Consider the following 13,644-nt stretch of genomic DNA (forward strand, 5'->3'; position numbering starts at 1 on the left):
ACTTACTGGAGTTTTTTTTCTCGCTGGAGCCTAGAGACTTAAGATGGGGCTTTGGAACGCTAGAACATTTGGAAGATGGATATCTTCTTCAGTAGATAGTGTGCTTATACATACATTGGCACACCCCATGTGTTGGTCCAGTAGTTCTTAGTGGAGGTTAGCACTGTACTTTTATAAGTCTCCATATGTTGGTGGCTAAAAAGCCAAGACACAACAAAATTCTTAATAAAACTTTTACCGGGCCAACCCACCAGGCATTTTATAGGCATTGTAAAGAATAACATGTAGATAAACAATTCAGAGCATCAAATTAGATGTTTTTGGCTCATTATACAGTCAACAGCTTAAGACGAATTAACCCACAGGTTTTGTTACATTTGGTTTCCTATCATTAGGCAAATTGCCTAAATGCCTCTCTTTCTTACTAAAAGATAATCCTTGGAAGAACTTAGTCCAAATATCTAAGTAACTGTTATCCCAAATCTTCTGTTGTGTTTCACCAATAAACGCTGCTTTGTACACGCCAGCAAAAAATGTAACAAGGAAAAGGGATGTATTAGTTAACAACTTGACCAAACTTTTTGAACGATCTTATGCCATTCACCAGGTATCTGACCACATGCACCTACATAAGTGTACTTAGCTCCCGCTGCAGAAGCAGATGAAAATTGAAGGTACTACATAAGGTAGGTCCAGACAAACCCCCTGTACTGTCTGTGATAACCATGTAGAACATCACAGTCACACGCAGTGGCCCCTGGTGGAAACTAAGAAGAAGCATGGTCTACTTTGGTAGGTAGTAGCCTGCATACGTGTAGCCATGTCATGATCAGGAAACTGGGAGCAGTTTCTTTGACATATGAAAAGTTTTTTGTAATGACAGTGCCCATTTTAATACTGCACCCTCCCAAAGACATCCTTATGAAGGCTTCAGTGTGTTATAAACCAACTAAACCGTATCCTGCAGCCAAAGTGGGCTCCTCTTATGCAGTGTGGTCCTTGCTATAGTTGTGAGCAAAGTCTATACAAATGTATCTGTTATTTAAATGTTGATTTTCTTTTTAATGCGTGCCTGCTATTTACCTCTATGAACAACTTTTTATAGACCCTTCATCATTTGATTTATTCATATGATACTTGTGACTTATTTATTTGCTCTTCATATAACCACTGTGGTGGAGATTTATCAAAACCTGTCCAGAGGAAAAGTTGCTGAGTTGCCCATAGCAACCAATCAGATCGCTTCTTTTATTTTGCAGAGGCTTTGTTAAAAAGGAAAGAAGCAATCTGATTGGTTGCTATGGGCAGCTCAGCAACTTTTCTTCTGGACAGGTTTTGCTCAATGTCCCTCTGTCCCTCTATTTTTTTTTTTTTTTACTAGAAAATATAAGTCCAGGAGGGATTTCTGCACTTACTCTCCTGTGTCTGCATCCATGTAGATCAATGATTTTTTTGTGGTTGTGATAGTTTTCCAAGAAGTCCCCTTACTCAGCTGACCTGCACTATGTTCTATAGGCTCCTGGGATCTCAGGCTGCTTCAGTCATTTCTCTTTGTTGCTTATTAGAGTACGTTCACACTGCGAAATTCCACAGAATTCCCCGAGCAGAATTCCGCACAGTGAACAGTACCATCTGTGTGAATGGGTCTTCCCCAAGACCCGTTCTCACTGCGGAATTTCAGCGGCGGACAATTCCGCCGCTGAAATTGTTCCGCGCAAAGAACATGTTCATTGCTCAATGGTGACAGCACAGTGCCCTGTGGTCCTACCGCCGAAGTATTTTCGGCGGCAGATGTCTGACGGAATCTCTGCTTGCGGAATTCCGCGAGCGCAGAGTGAACATACCCTTAGCCTTCTACCACATAAATACAGATCTATGAATATCCATCTCAGATGTTGGGAAATAGACTTTCCATGGGAATATTACAGGAAGGTACCAGTTGTGAAGTAAAGGTACTGCTGGATTCAAGCATCTTGTTTTTTGACCTTATGGAAAGGAAAATAAAGTTACCAATGTTTAAAAATACTGATTTTCTAAATTTTATTTCACCACATGAAAAGATGACTTTCAATGCTAAGGGAGAGCATCAGCATTTCTCGCTCTAATCTTAAAATAATTTTGGGTTGGCAGTGATATTTCACAGACAATGTTTTGACAACTGTGTTCAGCTCTTTCGCTTTTTACTTCCATTGCACTTCTGTGCTCAAAATATTTAAAGTACCTAATGTCATCAGTGAAAACACATCCTAGTCAATCACATGCAGAAAATCGTCTTTCTCAGCCCTCAGGGCACAAACAAGGCCTTGTTTAGATAGAACTTATTTACATAGCTTACTTGGTGGAATTTCTTTTTAATTAAAAGTATGAGTTGGTGTTTTCTTTTTCTAGTGACACAAAAAAGTGCTGATGTATATGGCCCGTCACGAGCCCATTACCTGTTTGTTAATTCTCCAAGCCAGAGGGCCCTGCAAGGATCAGGGACTGATCTGATTAAAAAAAGAGTGGATGTATCCCCTCTCTCCGCAGATGCTTCTTACCTCCCTTACCTCCCCGACCAGCAGCCCAAGCTAAAATACCCTTCTGAGACCCCTTCACACTGCCTACCTTCTCTCTTCGACACCCCCCCCCCACTATTCCCCTTCTCTCTTTTCTCTTCAATTTCTCTCTTTTTTTCTTTTCTTTTAATTGTTGGCTGTTTTGTAAGCTGGCAATGCGGTTTTCTGGCCTGTTCAATGGTGTGGCGGCGCTGGACCCCGATAATGTACACTGGAACCATACTTATGTCTTGACGCCCAAACCTATTCCTTCATTCTCTTGCCACTGTATACTGTGTCATGTGACTCATTGATTCCTTATTCATATACAGTGGGGCAAAAAATTATTTAGTCAGCCACCAATTGTGCAAGTTCTCCAACTTAAAAAGATTAGAGAGGCCTGTAATTTTCATTATAGGTATACCTAAACTATGAGAGACATCACAGACCTGTAACTCCTTCTTTAAGAGTCTCCTCTGTCCTCCACTCGTTACCTGTATTAATGGCACCTGTTTGAACTTGTTATCAGTATAAAAGACACCTGTCTACAACCTCAAACAGTCACACTCCAAACTTCACTATGGCCAATACCAAAGAGCTGTCAAAGGACACCAGAAACAAAATTGTAGACCTGAACCAGGCTGGGAAGACTGAATCTGCAATAGGAAAGCAGCTTGGTGGGGAGAAAACAACTGTGGGAGCAATTATTAGAAAATGGAAGACATACAAACAGCCTTTTCGCCTCATTTTTTCTCTCCAGTCTGCCTCTAGGGGGAGGGGCGGATTGGACACTGGTGTATAAATTGTAGCTTGGGACTCATTCTGAGCTTGCTCTGACTGAGAGTTGCTTTGAAAGAGAGGAGCTGCAAGAGAGTTGGAAATCTGAGAGTTTGAAAGCAGGAGTTTGAGATCGCTGTGAGTGTTACTTTGCTTACACTGTAGAGACTTTAACTCTACTGAGCTCTACTGTCTGTTTTTTGGTGTAAATCTGTTAAATCCCCATAACTAGATGGGCTCCATGTTGAAAAAATGCAGTTCGATGTACATCCTGTTCAATGTATGCAATCCTTGAACAACAGTTTGAGGGTGCATATTTTTGTGCGAGATGTTTGCTGGTTGTTCATTTAGAGGCCCAGATCCTGCATCTAGTGGAGCGACTGGCAACATTGAGAAGCATTGACAACTTGGAGAAGAGACTCCTGCTCACTGAGCAAGTACACTCTGGGGTAGAGGTGGGGGACGACAGTGCAGGACAGTCAGGCAGCTAGCTGGGTTACAGTTAGAAAACGGGGTAGAGGGAAGAGTGTCAGGGAGGCTAGTCCTGAACTGGCACACCCCAACAAGTTTGCCCAGTTGGCAGATGAAGGGGATACCATTTTAGAGCTAGCAGTACTGCAGCAAGATACTGCCTCTGACCACCAGGGGGGTGTCTGCTCCAGTAAGGAGGGAAGGAGGAGTGCAGGGCAGGCCAGACAGGTACTGGTAGTGGGGGACTCAATTATTAGGGGGACAGACAGGGCGATCTGTCACAAAGATCGGGATCACCGTAGAGTGTGTTGTCTTCCTGGCGCTCGAGTTTGGCACATTGCAGATCGGGTTGACAGGTTGCTGGGTGGGGCTGGAGAGGATCCAGCAGTCATAGTACATATTGGCACCAATGACAAAGTAAGAGGTAGGTGGAGTGTCCTTAAAAATGATTTCAGGGATTTAGGCCCCAAGCTTTAAGGGGTATTCCAGGATTTTTTTTTATTTGACTATGCTACAGTTTCTACGTAGTAAATTTTTCTGTAAAAATGACACCTTATCTTTATTCTGTAGGTCCATACGGTTAAAATGATACCCTACTTATAAAGGTTTGATTTTGTCGTACTTCTGGAAAAAATCATAACTACATGCAGGAAAATTAATACGTTTAAAATTGTCATCTTCTGACCCCTATAACTTATTTTTGTTTGCGCATATGGGGCGGTATTCAGATCAAGGCGCATTTTTTGCGCCGTGATCTAAAGTTTTTAGCGGTACCATTTTTGCATTGATAGGACTTATTGATCACTTTTTATTCATTTTTTCATGATATAAAAAGTGACCAAAAATGCACTATTTTGGACTTTGGAATATTTTTGCGCGTACGCCATTGACCGTGCAGATTAATTGACGATATATTTTTTTATAATTCGGACATTTCCGATACATATATGTTTATTTTTTATTTATACTGTGTTTTTTTTTTTTTTATTGGAAAAGGGGGGTGATTCAAACTTTTAATAGGGAAGGGGTTAAATGACCTTTATTCCCTTTTTTTTTTTTCACTTTTTTTTTTGCAGTGTTATAGCTCCCATAGGGACCTATAATACTGCACACACTGATCTATTACATTGATCACTGGTTTCTCATAGGAAACCAGTGATCGATGATTCTGCCTTTTGACTGCTCATGCCTGGATCTCAGGCACAGAGCAGTCATTCGGCGATCGGACAGCGAGAAGGCAGGTAGGGACCCTCCTGCTGTCCTGTAAGCTGTTCGGGATGCCGCAATTTTGCCGCGGCTATCCCGAACAGCCCACTGAGCTAACCGGCATACTTTCACTTTCACTTTAGACACTGCGTTCAACTTTGAACGCCGCTTCTAAAGGGTTAATAGCGCGGCACCGCGATCAATGGCCGTGGCCCCGCGTTATAGATCGGGAGCGGACACATGACGCTCCAGTACGTCATGTGTCCTTAAGGAGTTAACAATATAAAATTGGATAATGTCCTCAAAAACAAGAATACTGACACTAAATGGGAGACATTTTAAAATATCTTAAATTTTCACTGCAAGATGTATATACCTGATGGGAATAAAAGGGTCAGAAATAAAAGAAAACCAATATGGATGAACAAAATGTTAAGGGGGCAATAAATGACAAATATAAAGCATTTAAACTCCTAAAACAGTACGGCAGTGAGAAAGCATTAAAAAGCTATAGAGAATAAAAGTAAAATATGTAAAAAAACAGATAAAAGCCGCAAAAATAGAGACAGAAAGACTCATTGCCAAAGAGAGAAAAACTAACCCCAAAATGTTCTTTAACTATATAAATAGCAAAAAGATAAAAAATTAAAGTGTGGGCCCTTTAAAAAATGATGAGGAAGAAATTATAAACGGGGATCAGGAAAAAGCTAATATATTAAACAAATTCTTCTTCACTGTGTTCACCGAGGAAAATGAAATGCCAGGTAAAAATACAGCGAGATAAGGTAAACTCCCCAGTACAGGTCACCTGTCTAACCCAGGAAGAAGTACAGTGCCGCCTACAAAAAATCTGAATAGATAAATCACCAGGTCCAGATGGCATTCACCCCCATGTTCTAAAAGAATTAAGTAATGTGATAGACAGACCCCTATTTTTAATATTCACGGACTCTATAGTAACAGGTACTGTTCCCCAGGACTGGCGCATGGCAAATGTGGTACCAATATTTAAAAAGGGATCAAAAGGTGACCCCGGGAATTATAGACCTGTTAGTTTAACCTCTGTTGTATGTAAATTGTTTGAGGGTTTTCTAAGGGATGCAATACTGGAGTATCTTAATAAAAATAAATGTATGACCCCATATCAGCATGGCTTTATGAGGGATCGGTCCTCCTGTCAAACTAATCTGATCAGCTTTTATGAGGAGGTGAGCTCCAGACTGGACCAGGGGCAATCGCTGGATGACGTAAATCTGGATTTTTCCAAAGCATATGATACAGTGTGTTAATCTAAACAGATTAACCAATTGTATTATACAACAATATCTGTAAGAGCTTCCTCCTGTCCAAGGCAATAATCCGTAGGTCACAGTTTAAGAATAAGTCTCTTGTAGACTCACTCAATTACACTGCGAACATATACTAATCCCAGGCTAAGGAGCAGAAGATGCTCCTCTCTTCAACGAAGATCCAAAAGCAAAGAGACAGAGGGCCATATGATTTCCAGTGAAATCCCCTAATGCCCCACCCCTTTTGCCTAGTGTCCGCCTGCTCTCCTGACATAACCCGGAAAAACAGGTTCTTTAGCCCCGCCTACTGTGGCTGTATGTGACTAAGCTTTAGACCGTGGGGGCAGGGAAATGTATACTACATGGGATATTATGGATGTAAAAACACATAATTTCAATATCCATAACACGGTGCCACATAAAAGGTTGGTGCATAAAATGAGAAGGATGGGGCTGGGGGAGAATGTGTGCAAGTGGGTAACTGGCTATATGATAGGAAACAGAGGGTGGTTATTAATGGTACTTATTCTGATTGGGTGACTGTTACTATTGGGGTACCACAGGAGTCCATCTTGGGTCCTGTTCTATTTAATATATTTATTAATGACCTTGTAGAGGGGTTGAATAGTAAAGTAGCAATCTTTGCAGATGATACTAAAGTCTGTAAAGCGGTAAACACTATAGAGGACAGGGAACTGTTACAAATGGATCTGGATAGGTTGGAGGTTTGGGCTGGGAAGTGGCAGATGAGTTTCAACACTGATAAATGTAAGGTAATGCACATGGGGAAGAAAAATCCGTGCTGGGATTATGTATTAAATGGGAGAACACTTGGGACGACTGACATGGAAAAGGATTTAGGAGTCTTAGTTAATAGTAAATTTAGCTGTAGTGACCAGTGTTGGGCAGCTGCTGCCAAGGCAAATAAAATCATGGGGTGCATCAATAGGGGCACAGATGCCCATGACAAGGAAATAATTCTATCTCTGTACAAATCACTAGTCAGACCACACATAGAATACTGTGTACAGTACTGGGGACCAGTGTACAAGAAAGATATAGGAGAGCTGAAGAGGGTTCAAAGACGGGCAACCAGAGTAATACGGAGAATGGGAGGACTACAGTACCCAGAAAGATTATCAGAATTAGGGTTATTTAGTTTAGAAAAAAGAAGGCTTAGGGGAGACCTAATAACTATGTATAAATATATCAGGGGACCGTACAGTGATCTCTCCCATGATCTATTTATACTCAGGACTGTATCTATAACAAGGGGGCATCCTCTACGTTTAGAAGAAAGAAGGTTTCTACACCAGCACAGACGGGGGTTCTTTACTGTAAGAGCAGTGAAACTATGGAATTCCCTGCCTGAGGAGGTGGTCATGGTGAACTCTGTAAAAGAGTTCAAAAGGGGTCTGGATGCATTTTTGGAGAGTAATAACATTACAGGTTATGGATTCTAGATCTATAGGGACAGAACGTTGATCCAGGGATTTATTCTGGCTGCCATATTTGGAGTCGGGAAGGAATTTTTACCTCTAGTATGAGTTTTTTTTTGCCTTCCTCTTGATCAACTCAGTAGGGACTCATTAGGGTTATAGGTTGAACTTGATGGACTTTGGTCTTTTTTCAACCTTATAAACTATGTTACTATGTTACAAGACCACCGATAATCTCCCTCTACCTGGGGCTCCATGCAAGATCTCACCCTACGCCACCAGGGACTCAAATCATGCAGTAACCAGACGTGTCCCCTGCTTGAGCCAGTACCTGCCTCGGCCCATCTGAAGTTTGCTAGAGAGTATTTGGATAATCCAAAAGAGTATTGGGAGAATGTCATGTGGTCAGATGAAACCAAAGTAGAACTTTTTGGTAAAAACTCAACTCATCGTGTTTGTAGGAGAAAGAATGCTGAGTTGCATCCAAAGAACACCACTGTGAAGCATGGGGTTGGAAACATCATGCTTTGGGGGTGTATTTCAGCTAACACCAGGACGGCTGATCCGTGTAAAGGTAAAAATGAATGAAGCCATGTATCATGAGATTTTGAGTGAAAACCTCCTTCCACCAGCAAGAGCATTGAAGATGAAACGTGGCTGGGTCTTTAAGCATGACAATAATCCCAAACACGCCACCCGGGAAATGAAGGAGTGGCTTCATAAGATGCATTTCAAGGTCCTGGAGTGGCCTAGCCAGTCTCCAGATCTCAACCCCTCAGTCCATGTTGCCAAGCGACAGCCCCAAAACATCACTGCTCTAGAGGAGATGTGCATGGAGGAATGGACCAAAATACCAGCAACAGTGTGTGAAAACTTTGTGAAGACTTACAGAAAATGTTTGACCTCTGTCATTGGCAACAAAGGGTATATAACAAAGTATTGAGTTGTTTATATGTTTCTGTGATATTAAAAAATTTGAAAATGAACAGATAATAATAAAAAAAAAGAGTGGATGTGCCATGGCTCGAACTGTTTAAGTCATTTTGTGGCTGCCTACTGTGGCTAGCAGCATATGAAAAGAGGAACATTCCATCGATGGCACTGTATGTGGAGAACACTATGGGTGGACTGGTATGAGTTGAGGCACATTATCGCTGGCAATATTTCGAAAACATGCTATAGTTAGTATTGCGTGAGATAAGTGGTATATAATAGCTGGCATTGTTTGTGGTGAGGGGCACTGTCTGTCTGGCATTGTATTTAAGATGAGGAATACACTATGGCTGGCACTGTTTGAGGTGAGGACCCGAGGACCTGGTAAGTACATATGGGGGCTAGATTAAGGTCTGAAATGCTTTCTTTAGTTTTTTTTTTCTTCCTTTTTTAAGGGTGTGTGGATGGGGATCTGAATTAGTTTTGAGGTCTGGTTGAAGGTCTAAACTTATTTGTGGTGCTATTAACATTGGAAATGGCTGCTGAAGGGAGGTACCAAATATGGTGCATCAGAAAACTCTGGAGTTGTCAGAAGGAGTCACTCACCTTCCCTTTTCTCCTGCCCTGACATAGGGCCCTCTTTCTCCACTCCATGCCCCATTACCCAGAGAGGAGCAGGACTTCTCCTGCAGGCTGTGTGTATTAATATAACATGACCATGGATGGCCCACAGAAGAATCTCTGCACTGCTGTACAGTACAGGAGCAGAGAGTCTGTATAAGACAGGAGTCCCTGTTCCTGTAACTGCATTCCGTAATGCGCAAAATTATTGGCATAGTGTGCCATGAAATGTATGTACAAGTGCATGGACTCCAGTTTACTGCCAGACTACTTGCTCTAGTACGAAACTAAGTCATGATACAGAGGTGCAGGCACATTGAGCAAAACTACAACCCCTAGCATGCTCGGACATCCTTTGGCTGTCCAGGCATGCTGGAGTTGTAGTTTTGCAACAGCTGGAGGCACATTAGTTGAGAAACACTGGGCTAGGTGGACATTACAGTACAGTACATTAGCAGGTCGGTCCAGATGAATCAGTATAACTTGAGGGGGAATGAGGATTTGCTAACATTTACTAGCTATTATTAAATTACTTACACAATAAGTCCTACCTGTATGATTTTGTAAAGAAAACAATCTACAGTGCCTTGGATTTAGGTTAGTGGATTTTAAAATTGGTGCTCTCAAAGCCTGTTAGGATATCCATGTTTAAAATGAGGAGGTCTCATGATAGATGGACTTAAAAACAAAAATGCAGCTTTTGATTAGAGACATTAGCTCTTCATGTCCCCAGTGTTTCATTTGCCTGAATGCATATTTTACCTGCTCATTGGACGCTGCATGCTGTTCATAACACCATCATGAAATGTCATTTATATGAACAAGTACTCCCTCTGCTGGTAATATGTGGATTTTCATTCTAATTGGAAAAGTAAGGAATAAAAAGAAATAAAGAAGGGTCTGTAAGACATTAAGAGTTGCCAACCAGTTTTGTATTTCTATGGACAACTTTTACAAAAATCAAAGATAGCCAACATTTTGTATGTATACATTAACTCCTTCCAGATCTACAGCGGACTGTACCAACAGAGGGCCAATTTAATAGATCAGTGTAATCCATATGCATAACATTGAACCATATAAGCAATCTAAATAAGCTAAATTGCTAAAAAAGCAGAAAACTGTTTAAAAAATATAAAGAAATTTACCCCCCCCAATAAAAATTCCATATAAAAAAAAAAAATAATAATATAAGACATTGCTGTGTGTCGAATTTTAATAAGTATTAAATTATCACATTCCTGTTCCCAGTAAATGGTTTAAATGCCAAAAGATTGCAGATTGTTTGTCATATCACATCCCAGAATTTTTTTTAATGAAAAGTAATCAAAAGATCAAAACTATGCAAAAGTGGTATCAATAAGAACTACAGCTCATAGTACAAAATATCCTCACACAGCTCCGTTGGGGGAAAATTAAAAAATAAATAAACACTGGCAAACCCATCCGGCCCTGGAGCTTTGTTTAATGGTAGGGAATGGATCACCCTCTGAACCTCTGCCACCATGATGTCGCCATTCAAATCTTGGAGCTGTGATTTGGAAAGTTTGGGTAAACGTAATTTGGCAAGGTAATCCTGCATTGCAGATTCATGATTAGGCAGGTCAGAAACAGAATCCTGTATATAATATAAGTAAGCATAGAATGATATTGTCTATGTCTGTTGGGATGGACAATTTGGCTCCATTGACTGGATGAAGAATGTAGGGTGTGCAGGATTTTTGCTGTCTGGTTTTTGTCGGCCAGCCAACAATCTGCCCACTTTATTGTCTTGAGAATAGTATTGGGCCTGCACTTTTTTTTTTTTTTCGTAGGAAGTTAACATCATGCATCTGAGATCCCGATGAAGGGCAAGTACACGAGTAGCAAGAGAATCATAGGGGGATGCTTTATTAGAATCCTCTGGTAATTTCAGCTCAGCTAATAAGTCAGTAAGTTTTTTCTCACGGATCTTTGTAGACCCATATTTTATGCATAGTCCCCTAATTACAGCTTTGTGACAATTCCACAAAGAAACAGAGCTAGGTACAGTATTAGTATTAAGCTGAAAATAGTCAGTGATGTCAGAACTAGAGATGAGCGAATTTTTGAAATATTCGACTCGGCCCATTCGCCGAATTTTCGGAAAAATTTCTGTTTGATCCGAATTTATTCACGTAAATTGCTATTAAAAACGGCAATTTCCGGGCTACAGAGAGCTTCAATAGGGTGTAGAACACTTAATTTTGTCGTAACATTCATAGGGAGTGTATTGTGTTAGTGAAATAATACTGTTATTCAGTATGACATGCAGATTACAGGCATCGCTATTACAATCACTGCTGCACAGCGGCACAATCACAGAGCCTGGTAATTGGAATGAGCAAACTTTAAATCCTTTTTTGAGGACCCATTAGAGGGCAAGTCTGGTGCCAGCAGCCACGATAATTCCAGCTTCAATAGTGTATAATTGCTGCAGTGTATAAGTTGCTACAGTGAAAAAGCTTGTACTTGTATCTTAAAATCTAGCTAGCGATCCGCTGCGAGGCCAGCTACTGCCTGTCCCAGCTTCTGACTCTCAGCGCACCCCCATGCTCATGACTGAGTATCCACTTGAAAAGGAAGGGACTGCAGAACCAGCAACTTGGACAGGGGCACATACAGCTTCTGCGCCTTTGAATGAATGGGGGCATACTGCTATAAGTTGCTGCAGTGAAAAAGCTTGTACTTGTATCTTAAAATTGAGCTGGCGGTCCGCCGTGAGGCCAGCTACCGCCTATCCCAGCCCCTGCCTCTCAGCCCCCCCCCCCCCTGCTCATGACTGTGTGTCCCGGGTGCCCGAAACGTTTACTTTGAAAAAATACTGTCAAACTACAAGATCAATATAACAAGGAGATCACATGGCGGCACAATGACAGAGCCTAGAGTTTGCAGCAGCATGACGAGACCATAGGGTGGCACTATGATAGAGCCTGGATGTGGCAGCAGTATGAGGAGACCATATAATGGCACAATGCCACAGTCTGGAGGTGGCAGCAGCCTAATTTTAGAGTAGTGTGTCAGTTTGTACTCCCTCTCAGTGGTGCAGGCCTGATCTGGGAGGGCTACTGGGTAGATCCTGCCAGTATCAGGCCATGTACACACAAGTAAACACGGCTGGTACTGAGAAACTGCATATGAAACTTGTAATGTTTCAGGTAATCAGTTATGGTTTCATTTTCTCGCTCCAACCTGTTTATTTGGATTCTTGTGGTAATTTCAGAGATAACATATGAGAACTAGTGATGATCGAATTTTATGAAAAATTTGATTTGTCCGATTAGCAGAATTTTCTGAAAAAATTTAGTTTGATCCGAATTTATTTGGTTCGAATAGCTATAAAAAACTGACATGAGCCAGTGGAGACCAAATGGCAGTAGAATGACACAGCCTGGAGGTGGCTGCAGCTGTGGTAATTCCAGCTCCAATAGTGTATAATTACTACTACAAGATCAATATAACAAGATCACATGGTGGCACAATGACAGAGCCTAGAGGTGGCAGCAGCCTGAAGAGACCATAGGGCCTCACAATTGAAAAGAGTCAAATTAAAATGTTAATTGAAGATTTTAAATAGATGATGAACATAAACATTTTAATTTAATGTACCAGCAGCATGAAGAGACCACATGGTGGCAGAATGACACAGCCTGGAGGTGGCGGCAGCATGAGGAGACCATATAGTGGCTGAATTACACAGCCTGGAGGTGGTGGCAGCATGAAGAGACCATAAAGTGGCTGAATGACACAGCCTGGATGTGGCAGCAGCATAAGGAGACCATATAGTGGCTAAATGACACAGCCTGAAGGTGGCAGAAGCATGAGGAGACCATATAGTGGCTGAATGACACAGCCTTGAGGTGGCATCAGCATGAGGAGAACATATGCTGGCAGAATGTTACAGCCTGGAGGTGGCATCAGCATGAGTAGAACATATGGTGGCAGAATGACACAGCCTGGAGGTGGCAGCAGCAAGAGGAGAACATATGGTGGTAGAATGACACCGCCTGGAGGTGGTGGCAGCATAAGGAGACCATATAGTGGCAGAATGACACAGCCTGGAGGTGTCAGAATGAGTAGAACATATGGTGGCAGAATGACACAGCCTGGAGAAGGCAGCAGCATGAGTAGAACATATGGTGGCAGAATGACACAGCCTGGAGGTGGCGGCACCATGAGAAGATCATATAGTGGCTGAATGACACAGCCTGGAGGTGGCGGCAGCATGAGGAGACCTGAGAGTAGGGCCTTACAGGGGAAGGGTGAGAGTAGGGCCTTACAGGGGAAGTTTTTACCCCCACCTGTTACAATGGACCATACATTGTTCCCTTCCACCTTTAAGAGGTCTTTTTATCA

General features: G+C 41.8%; 1 long non-coding RNA gene across 1 annotated transcript in view; it reads left to right on the top strand.

Annotated features, from left to right (window-relative positions):
* Positions 1 to 604: 604 nt before the first annotated feature.
* The window catches only part of LOC130283745 (uncharacterized), a 58,191-nt gene continuing 45,151 nt past the window's right edge, over positions 605 to 13,644 (top strand). Inside the window, exon 1 of the long non-coding RNA XR_008846836.1 lies at positions 605 to 686. This is a non-coding gene — a long non-coding RNA (uncharacterized LOC130283745). The remainder of the gene's footprint in view (positions 687 to 13,644) is intronic.

Source organism: Hyla sarda, chromosome 1 (assembly GCF_029499605.1).
Source record: "Hyla sarda isolate aHylSar1 chromosome 1, aHylSar1.hap1, whole genome shotgun sequence".
Classification (NCBI taxonomy): Eukaryota; Metazoa; Chordata; class Amphibia; order Anura; family Hylidae; genus Hyla; species Hyla sarda.